The 13,853-nt window shown below is 38.6% G+C and overlaps 1 protein-coding gene across 11 annotated transcripts in view; it reads right to left on the minus strand.

Moving 5' to 3' along the window:
* LOC101052147 (ADP-ribosylation factor-like protein 2) overlaps positions 1-13,853 on the minus strand; it is an 889,888-nt gene that overhangs the window by 831,387 nt on the left and 44,648 nt on the right. For 8 of the 11 annotated variants that reach the window (XR_012516385.1, XR_012516386.1, XM_074394014.1 and 5 more), the window contains one exon: positions 13,415-13,496. The exons of the other annotated variants lie outside the window; for them this stretch is intronic. The gene's annotated coding sequence lies outside the window, so the exon portion shown is untranslated. The remainder of the gene's footprint in view (positions 1-13,414; positions 13,497-13,853) is intronic. 11 annotated transcript variants of the gene reach the window in all.

Raw genomic sequence — 13,853 nt, forward strand, 5'->3', positions numbered from 1 at the left:
ATAAATCATCTTCAGTCTTCCTCATTTTCCTCTCCACCAGTTTCCCTCTACATAGCAATACACCAATTGTTATGTCTTGGAGGTGAAAAAAGTCCTCTGTGAGTCTTTTTCCCTGAAGAGTCAGATGATATATCCCAATATCTTCTTCCTTTCACTGCAATCTTCATAAAAGACTTCACCTGCTGCTGCAATTCTCTTCCCCCCTTTACAGCACAATTCCTTAAAATCTGAGTTACCCAGGTTCGTGTCTTGGTACGACTCCCTGAAATTACCAGTAACATTTATGTTGCCAAATTCCCTTACTCTTGCTCAACTTCTGAAGTTGTATGCATCAGTGATCACCTCTCTATACTGATGCATGCTTGCCCCACTTTTACAATCCCAACCTCTGCACACTTATCTTGAACAGTTCTCACTTTCCTTCCCTAGAGCCTCCTTTCCCTTCTGCCTCTAAAATAGAAAGTAGAAGATGTACTAAGCACTTGAGTCCTCAACTTGTTCTCACTTGACATGTTCTTCCTTAGGGAGTTCATCTATTATTTTTGTCCTCCCTCCCTTCACTGATTTAACAGAGGTCTATTATTAGCCAATAATGTGACAGGTACTTTTCTTGGAGCTTGTGATTCAGCAATGAACAAGAATTACAAGATCCCCATTACCATGAGCTTATATTTTAACGTGACTATGTGTTAGCGGAAGGAGGGTGGGCAATGATAGATTCTGAACAAATTAAAAGGCAAATAAACAAAAAACTATCAAAATAACTTTGTCCCTCAGCCTTGTCATTAGAAGGCTCTATGAGTTTAGCTTTCCCAAGGCTGACAAATGCCAGCCCAAGAGCATCTTGCTAGGGAGCTTGCCAGGTGAGGCTTCTGTGTAGAAGTGAGGATAGAGGCTCAGGGTGAGTCACCCAGCCTGAGCTGACCCCAGCTCAGATCCAGATTTCAGAGGGGGTCCCCAAAAACAGAGGCGTTGTCAGCCAGGAGCATCACTCGGCTCTGACCAAACTGTGGGAGAAGCAATCTAAATGCTGAGAGAGAGCAGCGGCAGCCAGCAAACAAAGGACATTGCCATAGCAACCAGAGAAGCCTAGGAATGATATGCAAATCTGGGAATCCTGCCTTCCTTAAGCCCTAAGATCATAGAAGCCACCCCTGCACCACATACTCAGATGCTGCCTTAGGAAGAGACCCTGAGCAATTATTCCAAGACACTAAGCATTACTGAAAAGAAATGCTTAAATTCTTACATAAGACTAAGCTTTGAACCTGATTAAATCCATTTCCTTATGTTAGCTGTTTATCTGTTTGTTCCCCCATGCTACTAATCCCCCAGTAAACAGCAGGTTGAAGATTATAATGGGTTTATTAGAGATGTGACAACAATCTTTTCTCCTATACTTTTCAGTTATAAAATAGGTAGGATTATGACACAGCTATGTGTTTGTCTCCAGTTCTGACTCCTTTCTTGAGTTTTGGACCAGCATTTCTAACAGTCTGCTGGTCTGAAATAAAATTTGTGTCTCCAACCTACAGGGCAACTTTTTCCTAAATCTTCTGTTTCAATTGAAATCAACTTCTGCAAGATGTTTTCAGTTGGCTCCGTAATGAAATAGGTTTCCTTTTTCCATTCTGACCAACAAAGTCTCTTTTGGTTGTCAAATTATTAACGTTACTTATCTCTCACCATTTTATTTATTCTGAGAAAATCAGAATCATGATATTGTGAAAACTTGAGATGATTCTACAAAGGCTGTGAATGTCCCTTATTTGCAATCTTATTGAGCCCAGTCTGTTTTTCATTGCCAGTGCCCTGCCGCTAAAACTATAAAGGCACCTTCCTTTAGGCTCAGGGACTATGGAGGAAAACGTGGGTGTGTGAGATTCTAAGGGCCAGTTTTGAGGGACAGAATTAGTTCAGACCTTCCAAATTAAGAACAGGCACACAGATTGCCTAAGGAGCTGGCAAATTTTTGAGAGACTTTTCCTCCTGAGCCATCTTGTCATCCCATCCACCCATCCCAACCATAAAGAATTTCCTGCTTTCCATAGAATTAAATGAGAATTACCAAGAGGATACCCAGATACCCGGTGACAGAGCCTTCTCAGTATAGTTGTTCCCAGTTACGGGGTTTACACAACAAAGATACAATAAATTTTTCAGCCACCTTAGAATAAATTACTAAAGAGATTGCAAAAGGCATTGCAGAGCAACAGAAGTCTCTAAATTCCTTAGCTTAAAATGGTTTTAGCAAAATGCTTATGTTTTATATAGCTAATGGCTACAAGTCTGTAACTAAGACCAAGACTGTAGTAGCTCAAAGCAAAGAACTGATAAGTCACTTTCGAAACCCTACTTTTTGGCTTTGTTTTTTAGCTCTTATATTGCTTAAAAGGTTTGAAGAGTTGATAAGTGCCTGCCCACCTCCATTCTTATCTGGTACAAAACATTTAGTTGGCTGTAAGTCTGGCTCTAGGTCCCTTTGCCATAAGAGTCCCACTGAGGGACAGGATGGACCTGGAGCAGGCAGCCACATCACCCCAGCAATAATATGAGACAAAAGAAAAGTCTGGCAGGTCTTGGCCAAAAGGAAGAGAATGTAAACTAAAAATAAAATTCTAAGCCCCCCCCGCCCGCCCCACCAACCAACTGATTAAACAGACTATTTCTTGGGCAAGGGAATCCCAGAGTAACCTTGAAAACTGAATTATTGGTCTTGATGGGATGGAGAGGTCAGACACATATTGTTATACTCCCTACTTTGCTAATCATAATTAGCCTTTCTTCCCTAAGAACTTAGCAGAAACCAGCCCTTTCAAAAGACTACACCACTAATACCAATCAACAGCCTGATGCTTCCCCTCCTTTTTTGCCTGATAAGAGACCAGTGACCATGGAGTGGTTCTGGTCAAGCTACAGAGAATGTACATAGGATTTTAATGTCCTCTGCTTCACCTTTTGGCATCAAAGGGCTGACGATTCCACCCTCATAGCATACTAGCACTGCCACTTTTTGTACATGGGACCCATGAAGGAGTATAAAGCTCAATTGCACATGTACATGTTTCTGTTTTCACAAATACTCATGACTCCTCCGATAACTTGTTAAATAAGTATATTTGACCATCTTGCTCAGCATAAATTCCTGCCCCCCTTGCCTCTCCCTGGAAGTATCTGTTGATGGCTTCTGGCCAGAGGCTACATTTCCCAGCCTGTCAGAATGGTCACCCTGTAGGCTGCAACCCTTTGTGAGAAATAAGGTTCTCGTCTCCAAATTAAAAATAAATGAGAAATAAAAAATAAATAAATTGACCAGGCACAGTCACTCACACTTGTAATTCCAATATTTTGGGAGGCTGAAGTGGGCAGATCACTTGAGGTCAGGAGTCAAGACCAGCCTGGCCAAAATGGTGAAACCCCATCTCTACTAAAAATACAAAAAAAAAAAAAAAAAAAAAAAAAAAATTAGCCAGGTGTGGTGGTGAACACCTGTAATCCCAACTAGTCAGTAGGCTGAGGCAGGAGAATTGCTTGAACCCAGGAGGTAGAGGCTGCAGTAAGCCAAAACTGTGCCATTGCACTCCAGCCTGGGCAACAAAGCAAGACTCCATCTCAAATAAATAAATAAATAAATAAATAAATAAATAAATAAATAAATAAACAAATAAACAAACAAACAAACAAATTTCTGATCTTCCTAATCAATCAGATTAGGAACTTAAGGTCTCCAAAATGTCACAAGCCTAACTTAAAATTCTACTCAGATATCATTGTTTATTTATATTCTCACTGCTGCTCTGCTAGCTCAGGGCCTCAACTCTCATCTAAAAGATTGCCAAGACTTTTAATTGGTTTTCCTGGAAAGAGGGCATGAGAATGGACCTAGAGGGGTAAACATAAAGTGTCAAGACCTTTAGATCACTCATTAACATCCACCAGAGAACATTCTCCATGAAGAAGGCACTAAAAGTAAGTATACTAACCAACTGAAATTATCCAGCTTCTGTCATTGGCCATCTTAGTGCTGGCATAACGGACAAAGCCACCATGGTATCAGGACGGAGGCTACTCATGGGTCCAATAGTATGGGCTCTCTCACCAAGACTGAACTAGCTACTGCTATGCTACTGGTAGGTTGTCTAACCTACCAGTAACAGACACTAAAGCTGAGCCCCCACTATGGCACATTCCCTCAGAGAAATCAACCAGACAGTTAGTGGTAAATAAATTATGCTGAACTCTTTCCATGCTGGAAGTGGAAATAATTCACCTTGATAAGAACCAACATATATTACAACATGGATTTGACCTTTCTGCTTGCACGGCTTTAGTCAGAACCACTATCTGAGAGCTTATGTTTCTGGTTCACTTTAACCATATTCCAGATAACATTGTCTTGGACTGAGGGACTCCCTTTACAGAAAAGGAGATGTAAGCACATGACCATGGTGTGAGCATAGCAGTAGCTAGTTCAGCCTTGGTGAAAGGGAACTCATAAGGCTGGGCCTGGGCATAGCCTCCAACCCTATCACCGTGGCTGCTTTGTCCATTATGCCAGCACTAAGACGGCCCATGATAGAAGCTGGATAATTTCAGTTGGTTAGTATTCTGTATATTTACTTCTTTAGTGCCTTCATGGAGAAGGTACTTTCGTGGATATTAATGAGTGATCCTTTTCTTTACAGCAAAGGAGATGTGAGCACATGACCATGGTACCCACTGTTTCTATCACAAAATGCAACATTCAGAAGCTTCCAGCCTGAAAAAGCAATGAAGGGCATTCTGAAGGAATGGCTGAGACAATCCCTTAAAGATAATACCATATGAGGACAGGGTACCCTGCTCCAGGATGAGGTTATACCTGAAATCAAAAACCATTATACAGTGACTGCACCTGCAATAGGTAAAATGTGGACAGGAAACTAAGGAAACAGGAATGGCCCCACTTGCTGTCATTCCCAATGACCCACTTAGAAATTTTTATTTTTATTTCTCATCCCTGCAATGCTAGGTTCTATTAATCTAGAGGTTTTGGTCCAACCAGTGGACACAGCCCATTAAACTTTAAGCTGTAACTGCCACCTGGTCATTTCATACATTCTGGGCCAAGAGACCAGAGGGCAAGAAAAGGAGTCACCATCTATGCAGGGGTAATAGACCTTGATCATCAGGAAAAAGTGGGGCTTCTGTCACATGGTAAATATAGGGAAGCATATTTTTATCACCTAGGTAATGAACACATTATATTTGCCATATGAAGGGTATATATGAAGGGTATCTCCTCATACTCCTTTGCCCAATTTTGATAGCAAATGAATAAATTCTACCGTCACAGCCTCAGGAAAGGGTGGTGACAAGGGCCTCAGTGATCCACAAGGTAAGTGGCTTAGATCAGTAGAGGTGTTAGTCAAAGGTAAGGGGAAATCTAGAATCAGTGGCAGAAGGAGACAATGAGTATTAGTTGTGGCCTGAAGACAAGCTATAGTAAAAGAGACTGGAATAAATCCTATTTACTCTCCTCTGTATTTCCAGAAAACAAAACCAATCAGAATTCTAAAGCTGTTGTTTCCAGATAGGGTAAATATATTCTATAAAGCAAGGGACTGATGGTAGGAATTGCTCGAGTACACTGCCCAGGACTTACTTTACTACCAGGCACTCTTCCCCAGCTGCAAGAATGTTGCATGGGGGAGCTCAAAACTGGCATCTCCCCAGGAATTGCCTTCTATGAAAGGAGGTTCCTCAGCCAAAAGTATGGCCCCTCTCTAGAGGAGGCCCACTTCAAATGACTGGTCTATGTGGGGGCATAAGGGTCCAGCTCCATTGACTCAACTCAGAACAATTCTGAAGGGTAATCCTAAGTCCAGAACTCTCCACATGCACAAGATGAACTGTATCACTACTCACCTTCCTCTGCCAGTGCTGCTTCGCTCACTCCCTTGCAGGTGATCTTATGAAAAGTACTTCCCAATCAATCTCCTGCATGTGCTCTCTGCCCTTCTGAAATGTGCCCATTTGTCTTTGAGGCATTTCCTTACTTTCTAGCAAGCAAAACAATGCAGGCTTCCTTTCTATCTTTCCTGCTCTGGAATGAGTCATCTCTAAAGCGTATTCCTGAATTAGAAGAGAAATGTCATAAGAGAAATTGATGGAACCAGGTAAGAGTCTTTCAAATGTTCTATTTGTTTGAAAATTTTCAAATAGAAACCTGGAGGGGAAAAAAGTGCACTTCTTTAAAACTTAAAGAAAACATTTGCCCACAGCTGTGCATTAGCTACTGAGATTGAAAATTGTGTATACTGCCAAGATCATTGCTTACCACTACTTCCCTTCATTATCTTCTCATATCCTAGGGTCACTGTTCAAGCCCTTTTGTTGACTGATGTATTTTCTCAAGACTTCCCTAATCTCTGAATTGTCACACATCTGCAAACATCTTTCTCCCTGTGAGGTAACTGATAGCTTAGCTTAGCCTAGACTAGGATTCGTGGGTGTAATCTTCCAGTTTACTGCCATTACCCCACCATCTTTCAGTCTCTAGAGCTGCACACAGGAAATGTCGTGTGTGTCTGATTCTTTGTCCTTTCCAAGTAACATTTTTTTCTATCTGGAACCCTGTAAGATTTTATCATTATCTTTGGAGTTTGAAAGTTTTATATGAATATGCCTATTATCTGTTTTTTCTCATCTATCCTAAATAAAGCTTGGATTAGAATGAGAGACTGGAACAGCCTTCAAGTTGCAAATGTAGGTTTCTTCTAATGTGAGTTACTTACTATTTTCTCTCACATTTTCTTTTTTTTAAAACCTCCTAGGACTCCTAACATTACATCTCTTGGATCTATCAAGTCTGTCTTCTCTCATGAGTTCTTTTTATTTGTAATTTAGGGTACTTTTTTTTTTTTTTAGCAGAGTTACACATGCACAACATTTAAAACTTATACAAGTTTTGTTATGAAAAAATTAGATCCCCCCCACATTTCAAAATTTTCACTCCCTGAATGGCTTTCAATTCTTTTGCTGGTTTTTGGTATTTGCCCCAATTCCTAAATAATATTCTTATAGTCTTATACTATTACTAACTTTAGTTATATGTATTATTCTCTACTTATTTTATTGCAGAAGAAAATAATTTAAATCTCTTCCATATATAAGAATTTCAAAACACACACACACACACACACACACACACACTCACACACACATTATCTTGTTTCCCCGATAGCATTTTACCATGTTATAACAGATCAATATACACTGTTTAGATCAATACTCATTGTGTATACTGACTAAACACTGTTGGTAACTAAATCATGTCATTTACTATGATTATTATCCCTAGAATTGAGAAGTTTTTTTCATTTTTAACTTTTCTGTATACTTAACATTACTTTATCCACCCAGTTCTCCAGAACTGATATGAATCTATTCTCAATGCACTCAAACTCCTTAGGTATTCTATCAATTTCGCATTCCTGAAGAAGTCTCTCCTTGAGCCTCCTGGTCTATTTCAAATTGAACTGCATTATTTACAGGCTGTGACTCTTCACCAACACTCAATTAATCCTATTGTCTCTCTTTGTGGTAGATCCCATTTCCTCAATATTGTATTTTCTTCTTCCTTGGTTTATGCCATTATTTTGAGGAGGCACAAGCTCCAGCAATTTCCATAGAAAGGGTATGGAAAATGAATCTTCAGTCAAATGTCTTCATCATAATGTACTTCTCTGTATGCATTTGTTCTTTTTTAGATATTTCTTCCTCCTGATTTTTCCACCCACTAATTCAGTCAGGTCTCCATAGTGACTCTCCTTAAATCCATCTACTGAAGTTTTATTTCAAAGACTTGTTTTTCAGTCTCTCAGAACATAGTGCAATCAAAATAGAACTCAGGATTAAGAAACTCATGCAAAACCACACAATTACATGGAAATTGAACAACCTGCTCCTGAATGACTCCTAGGTAATAATAAAATTAAGGTAAAAATCAAGAAGTTCTTTGAAATCAACAAGAATAAAGAGACAACATACCAGAATCTTTGGGACACAGCTAAAGCACTGTTAAGAGGGAAATTTATAGCACTAAATGCCCACATCAGAAAGCTAGAAAGATCTCAAATTGATACCCTAACATTGCAAGTAAAAGAACTAGAGAAGCAAAGCAAACCAATCCAAAAGCTAGCAGAAGACAATAACTAAGATCAGAGCAGAACTGAAGGACACAAAAAATCCTTCAAAAAAAAATCAATGAATCCAGGAGTTGGTTTTTAAAAAAGAATTAACAAAATAGACTGCTAGTTAGACCAATGAAGAAAAAGAGAGAAGAATGAAACACACACAAGAAATATAATAAAGAGGATATCACCACTGACCTCACAGAAATACAAACTACCATCAAAGAATACTATAAACACATCTATGCAGATAAATTAGAAAATCTAGAAAAAACTGATAAATTCCTGGACACATACACCCTCCCAAGACTAAATCAGGAAGAAACTGAATCCCTGAGTACACCAACATCAAGTTCTAAAACTGTGGCAGTATTTAATAGCCTCAGTTACCAGTCAAGTAATTGAGTTATTTGGTAACTAAATCATATAGTTTACATGACTATTTTCCCTAGAATTGAGGATTTTTTTCATTTTTAACTGTTCTGTCAAAAAGGGGGTCAATTAGTGGATTGACTGAATCAGGTAACTGAGCTACTCAGTAGACAGATATAAGAAGAGTCACTATGGAGACCTGACTGAATAAGTTACCAACTAAAAAAACTCAGGACCAGATGGATTTACAGCCAAATTCTACCAAAGGTACAAAGAGCAGCTGGTACCAGTCCTTCTGAAACTATTACAAACAATAGAAAAACAGGGACTCCTCCCTAACTGATTTTATGAGGCCAGCACCATCTTAATATCAAAATCTGTCAGAGACACAACAAAGAAAGAAAACTTCAGGCCAACATCCCTGATGAGCATTTATGTGAAAATCCTCAATAAAATACTGGCAAACTGAATCCAGCAGCATATCAAAAAGCTTACCCTGATCAAGTCGGCTTCATCCCTATGATGCAAGGCTGGTACAACATACACAAATCAATAAACATAATTCATCATATAAACAGAACTAAAGACAAAAACAATATGATTATTTATAAAAGGTCTTCAATAAAATTTAACATCCTTTCATGTTAAAAACCCTCAATAAATTAGGTATTGATGAAACATATCTCAAAATAATAAGAGCCATTTATAAAAAATCCACAGCCAACATCATACTGAATCAGCAAAAGCTGGAAGCATTCCCCTTGAAAACTGGCACAAGACAAGGATGCCCTCTCTCACAACTCCTATTCAACATACTATTAGAAGTTCTGGCCAGGGCAATCAGGCAAGAGAAAGAAATAAACAGTATTCAAATAGGAAGAGAGGAAGTCAAATTGTCTCTGTGTGCAGATGACATGATTCTGTATTTAGAAAACTCGAGGCCGGGCGTGGTGGCTCAACCCTGTAATCCCAGCACTTTGGGAGGCCAAGGTGGGTGGATCACAAGGTCAAGAGATTGAGACCATCCTGGTCAACATGGTGAAACCCTGCCTCTACTAAAAATACAAAACATTAGCTGGGCATGGTGGCGCGTGCCTGTAATCCCAGCTACTCAGGAGGCTGAGGCAGGAGAATTGCCTGAAGCCAGGAGGCGGAGGTTGAGGTGAGCCAAGATCGCGCCATTGCACTCCAGCCTGGGTAACAAGAGTGAAACTCTGTCTCAAAAAAAAAAAACGAAAGAAAGAAAGAAAAGAAAACTCCATAATATCCAAAATCTCCTTAAACTGATAAGCAACTTCAGCAAAGTCTCAGGATACAAAATCAATGTGCAACAATCACAAGCATTATTATACACAAACAATAGAAAAGCTGAGATCCAAATCATGAGTCAACTCCCATTCATAATTGCTACAAAGAGAATAAAATACCTAGGAATACAGCTAACAAGGGACATTAAGGACCCCTTCAAGGAGAACTACAAACCAATGCCCAAGGAAATAAGAGAGGACACGAACAAATGAAATAGCATTCCATCTTCATGGATAAGAAGAATCAATATCATGAAAATGGCCATACTGCCCAAAGTAATTTATAGATTCAATGCTATTCCCACAGAGTTAGAAAAAAACTACTTTAAAGATCATATGGAACCAAAAAAGAGTCCATATAGCCAAGACAATCCTAAGCAAAAAGAACAAACCTGGAGGCATCACACCACCTGACTTCAAACTATACCACAAGCCTACAATAACCAAAACAGCATGGTACTGGCACCAAAACAGATATATAGACCAATGGAACAGAACAGAGAACTCAGAAATTAGACCATACATCTACAACCATGTGATCCTCAACAAACCCGAGAAAAATAAGCAATGGGGAAAGGATTCCCTATTAAATGGTGTTGGGAAAACTGGCTAGCCATATGCAGAAAACTGGAATTGGGCACCTTATGCCTTATACAAAAATTAACTCAAGATGAATTAAAACCCTAAATGTAAAACCCAAAACCATGAAAATCTTAAGGAAAAAAAACCTAGGCAACACAGTGAGGACATAGGCATGGCCAAAGATTTATTGACAAAAACACCGAAAGCAACTGCACCAAAAGCTAAAACTAACAAATTGCACCTAATTAAGCTAAAGAGCTTTAGCACAGCAAAAGAAACTATCATCAGAGTAAACAGGCAACCCACAGAATGGAAGAAAATTTCTGCAATCTACCGAGGTGACAAAGGTCTAATACATAAATTCTAATAAGGATTTACAAGGAACTTAAAAAAAAATTACAAGAAAAAAAAACAACCACACCAAAAAATGGGCAAAGGATATGAACAGACACTTCTCAAAAGATGACATTTGTGTGGCCAAGAAACATATGAAAAAAGCTCAACATCACTAATCATTAGAGAAATGCAAATCAAAACCATAATGCGATACCATTTCACACCAGTCAGAATGGCAATTATTAAAAAATCAAGGAATAATAGATGCTGGCAAGGCTACAGAGAAATAGGAATGCTTTTACACTGTTAGTGAGAATGTAAATTAGTTCAACCATTGTGGAAGACAGTGTGGCAATTCCTCAGGGATCTAGAACCAGAATTATCATTGGACCCAGCAATCCTATTACTGGGTATATACCCAAAGGAATATAAATCTTTCTACTATAAAAACACATGCACACATATGTTTATTGCAGCACTATTTACAATAGCAAAGACACAGAACCAACCCAAATGCCCATCAATGATAGACTGGATAAAGAAAATGTGGCACATATATACCATGAAATACTATGCCACCATAAAAAAGGATGAGTTCATGTTCTTTGCAGGGACATGGATGAAGCTGGAAATCATCATTCTCAGCAAAATGACACAAGAACAGAAAATCAAACACCACATGTTCTCACTCATAGTGAGTGTTGAACAATGAGAACACAATGGCAAAGGGAGGGGAACATCACATAACAGGGCCTGTCAGGGGAGTGGGGGTTATAGGAGAGATAGCATTAAGAGAAATATCTAATGTAGATGACGGGGTGATGGATGTAGCAAACCACCATGGCACATGTACACCTATGTAACAAACCTGCACCTTCTGCCAAACCCTGGGAACCACCAAGATGTCCTTCAGTAGAGGAACAGATAAGAAAAACTCTGGTACGTGCTGAGTTTGGAATATTATTTAGCGCTAAAAAGGAATGAGCTATTAAGCCACAAAAAGACATGAAAGAAACAAATTTATATTACTATGTGAACTACACAATATTTTGGAAAATGCAAAGCTGTAAGAGACAGTAAAAGAAGATTTGTGGTTCTCATGGATATGGAAAGAAGGAAAAATAGGCAGAGCACAAAGGATTTAGGGGGCAGTGAAACCACCTTACATGATACTATAATTATGGATATGTGTCATTATACATTTGTCAAAACATATTGGTATATTAATAAAATATACAACACAAAGAGTGAACCCTAATGTCAACTATCAACTTTGGATCAGAATAATATATCAATGTAGGTCCACTGATTGCCAAAAAAAAAAAAAAAAAAAAAGTGTCACTCTAGTGAGGGATATTGATAGTGTGGGAAATTTTAGGGAAGGGGATGGGGAGAATATAGGAACTTTCTACTTCCAACTTAATTTCGTGTAAACTAGAACTATTCAAAAACATAATCCATTTAAAACAAAAAAAATGTGTGGATTTCTTGTTAATCAATTTATAACCCACTCCATTAGACAAAATCTGTACCCACAAATCTCTTCCAGGTAAGTCCTAGAGCCTCCTGTAAGGGTCCTGAGGGACAATGCTCTTAGAATTCTCAAAGGACTTTTTCTTAATAAAGAGAATCTTTAAGGCATGTCATGTCCTTAAGATACTTAGAGGGACTACTGTCTGTGTGAGGCATGACATTAAATTTCCTGGGATATTAGAACTAAGATTTTTACAATCACTCCATTGGCTTCATGCTAAACCATGTTTTCATGACAGTACCCTAGATTTGCTCTCCTTCCATAAAACCTTTTTTTAATTTTAGAATTGTATGCCATCTGGAAAAACTGGAAAAGAGAAAGCTTTATTTTCAAGTCCAAAAAGTTCTGGCTCCTTTATATTTAACAACTATTTCTGTAGCTTACCTCTCTCCTATCATTTTACTATAAGCAGCAAGAAGAAGCCAGATAATACCACTTTCTACTTTTCACATTATCACAGGTGATAAGGTTGCCAAACTTCATGTCATTACCTAACAATAATCACAATGATCCTCTTCCCTCTACCTCCAATGACATTTCTTCACTCTCCTCTAAACCCTCTCTGACAGCCTCCTTGAGGTCCATCAGGCTTCCATAGTTACCTCAGAGTCCTCTCATCTTCTGCCCTCTGTCTAGTCCTGTCTAGACCTGTCTAGTCTAGCTTGAGCCACTGCCACATTTTAGATTTCTACTACATGGCACTCCACTTCCAGATAGCAAAATCTGTTTTTATGATCACTTAACAAATTCATCCAAAATTTAGTGGCCTAAAACAACGATATTTATGTTAGTCAGGTATTCGCAATTGGGGCAGGGTTCAGTGAAAATAATTCATTTTTTTGCTCCACTCAGCATCAGCTGGGGAAGCTTCAAGGCTGGGGACTAGAATAATCTGAAGGTTCATTCACGTATCTGGTGGTTGAGTCTGGCTATTAGTTGAAACCTTAGCTGAGGCTACAAGGTGGAACATCTTCACTAGCCCCTTCATGTGGCCTGAGATTCCTCACAATTTCCAACAAGTCACGGAAATCACAGCGTGTAATTCTTCAGCACTCAATTCATTGAGGCAAAACCCAGTTCAAATTCAAGGGAATAGAAATGGATTCTACCTCTTGATGCAGGGAGGTGGCAAGGTTCTAGAAGATCTCAAGGGCTTGAAATATTGCTGTGGTCACTCCAGAGAAATCCAATCTATAAAACAAATAAAGATGCAACAATCTTACAGTACAACTAGATAGAATCTAGCAACTTATCAAATGAATACTACCATATGACCAAGTAAAGTATACTCTAGGAATATAAATTACTTCAACACCAGGAACTACAGAAATGTAAATCATTAACTTCATCAGTGAATTGGTATACTGAAAAATATATCATAAATAAGATCATACACAAATGATAGATTTGGAAGAAAAGTATGAGGAACACACATGGCAAAGGATTAATATCTGTAACATATAAAGAATTCTTATCTCTTATAAAGAAAACAAAAGTAGAAAATTAGGCAATGAATATTAACAGGCAATTTATACTAAAGCAAATACA

This window comes from Saimiri boliviensis, chromosome 2 (genome assembly GCF_048565385.1).
Source record: "Saimiri boliviensis isolate mSaiBol1 chromosome 2, mSaiBol1.pri, whole genome shotgun sequence".
NCBI lineage: Eukaryota > Metazoa > Chordata > Mammalia > Primates > Cebidae > Saimiri > Saimiri boliviensis.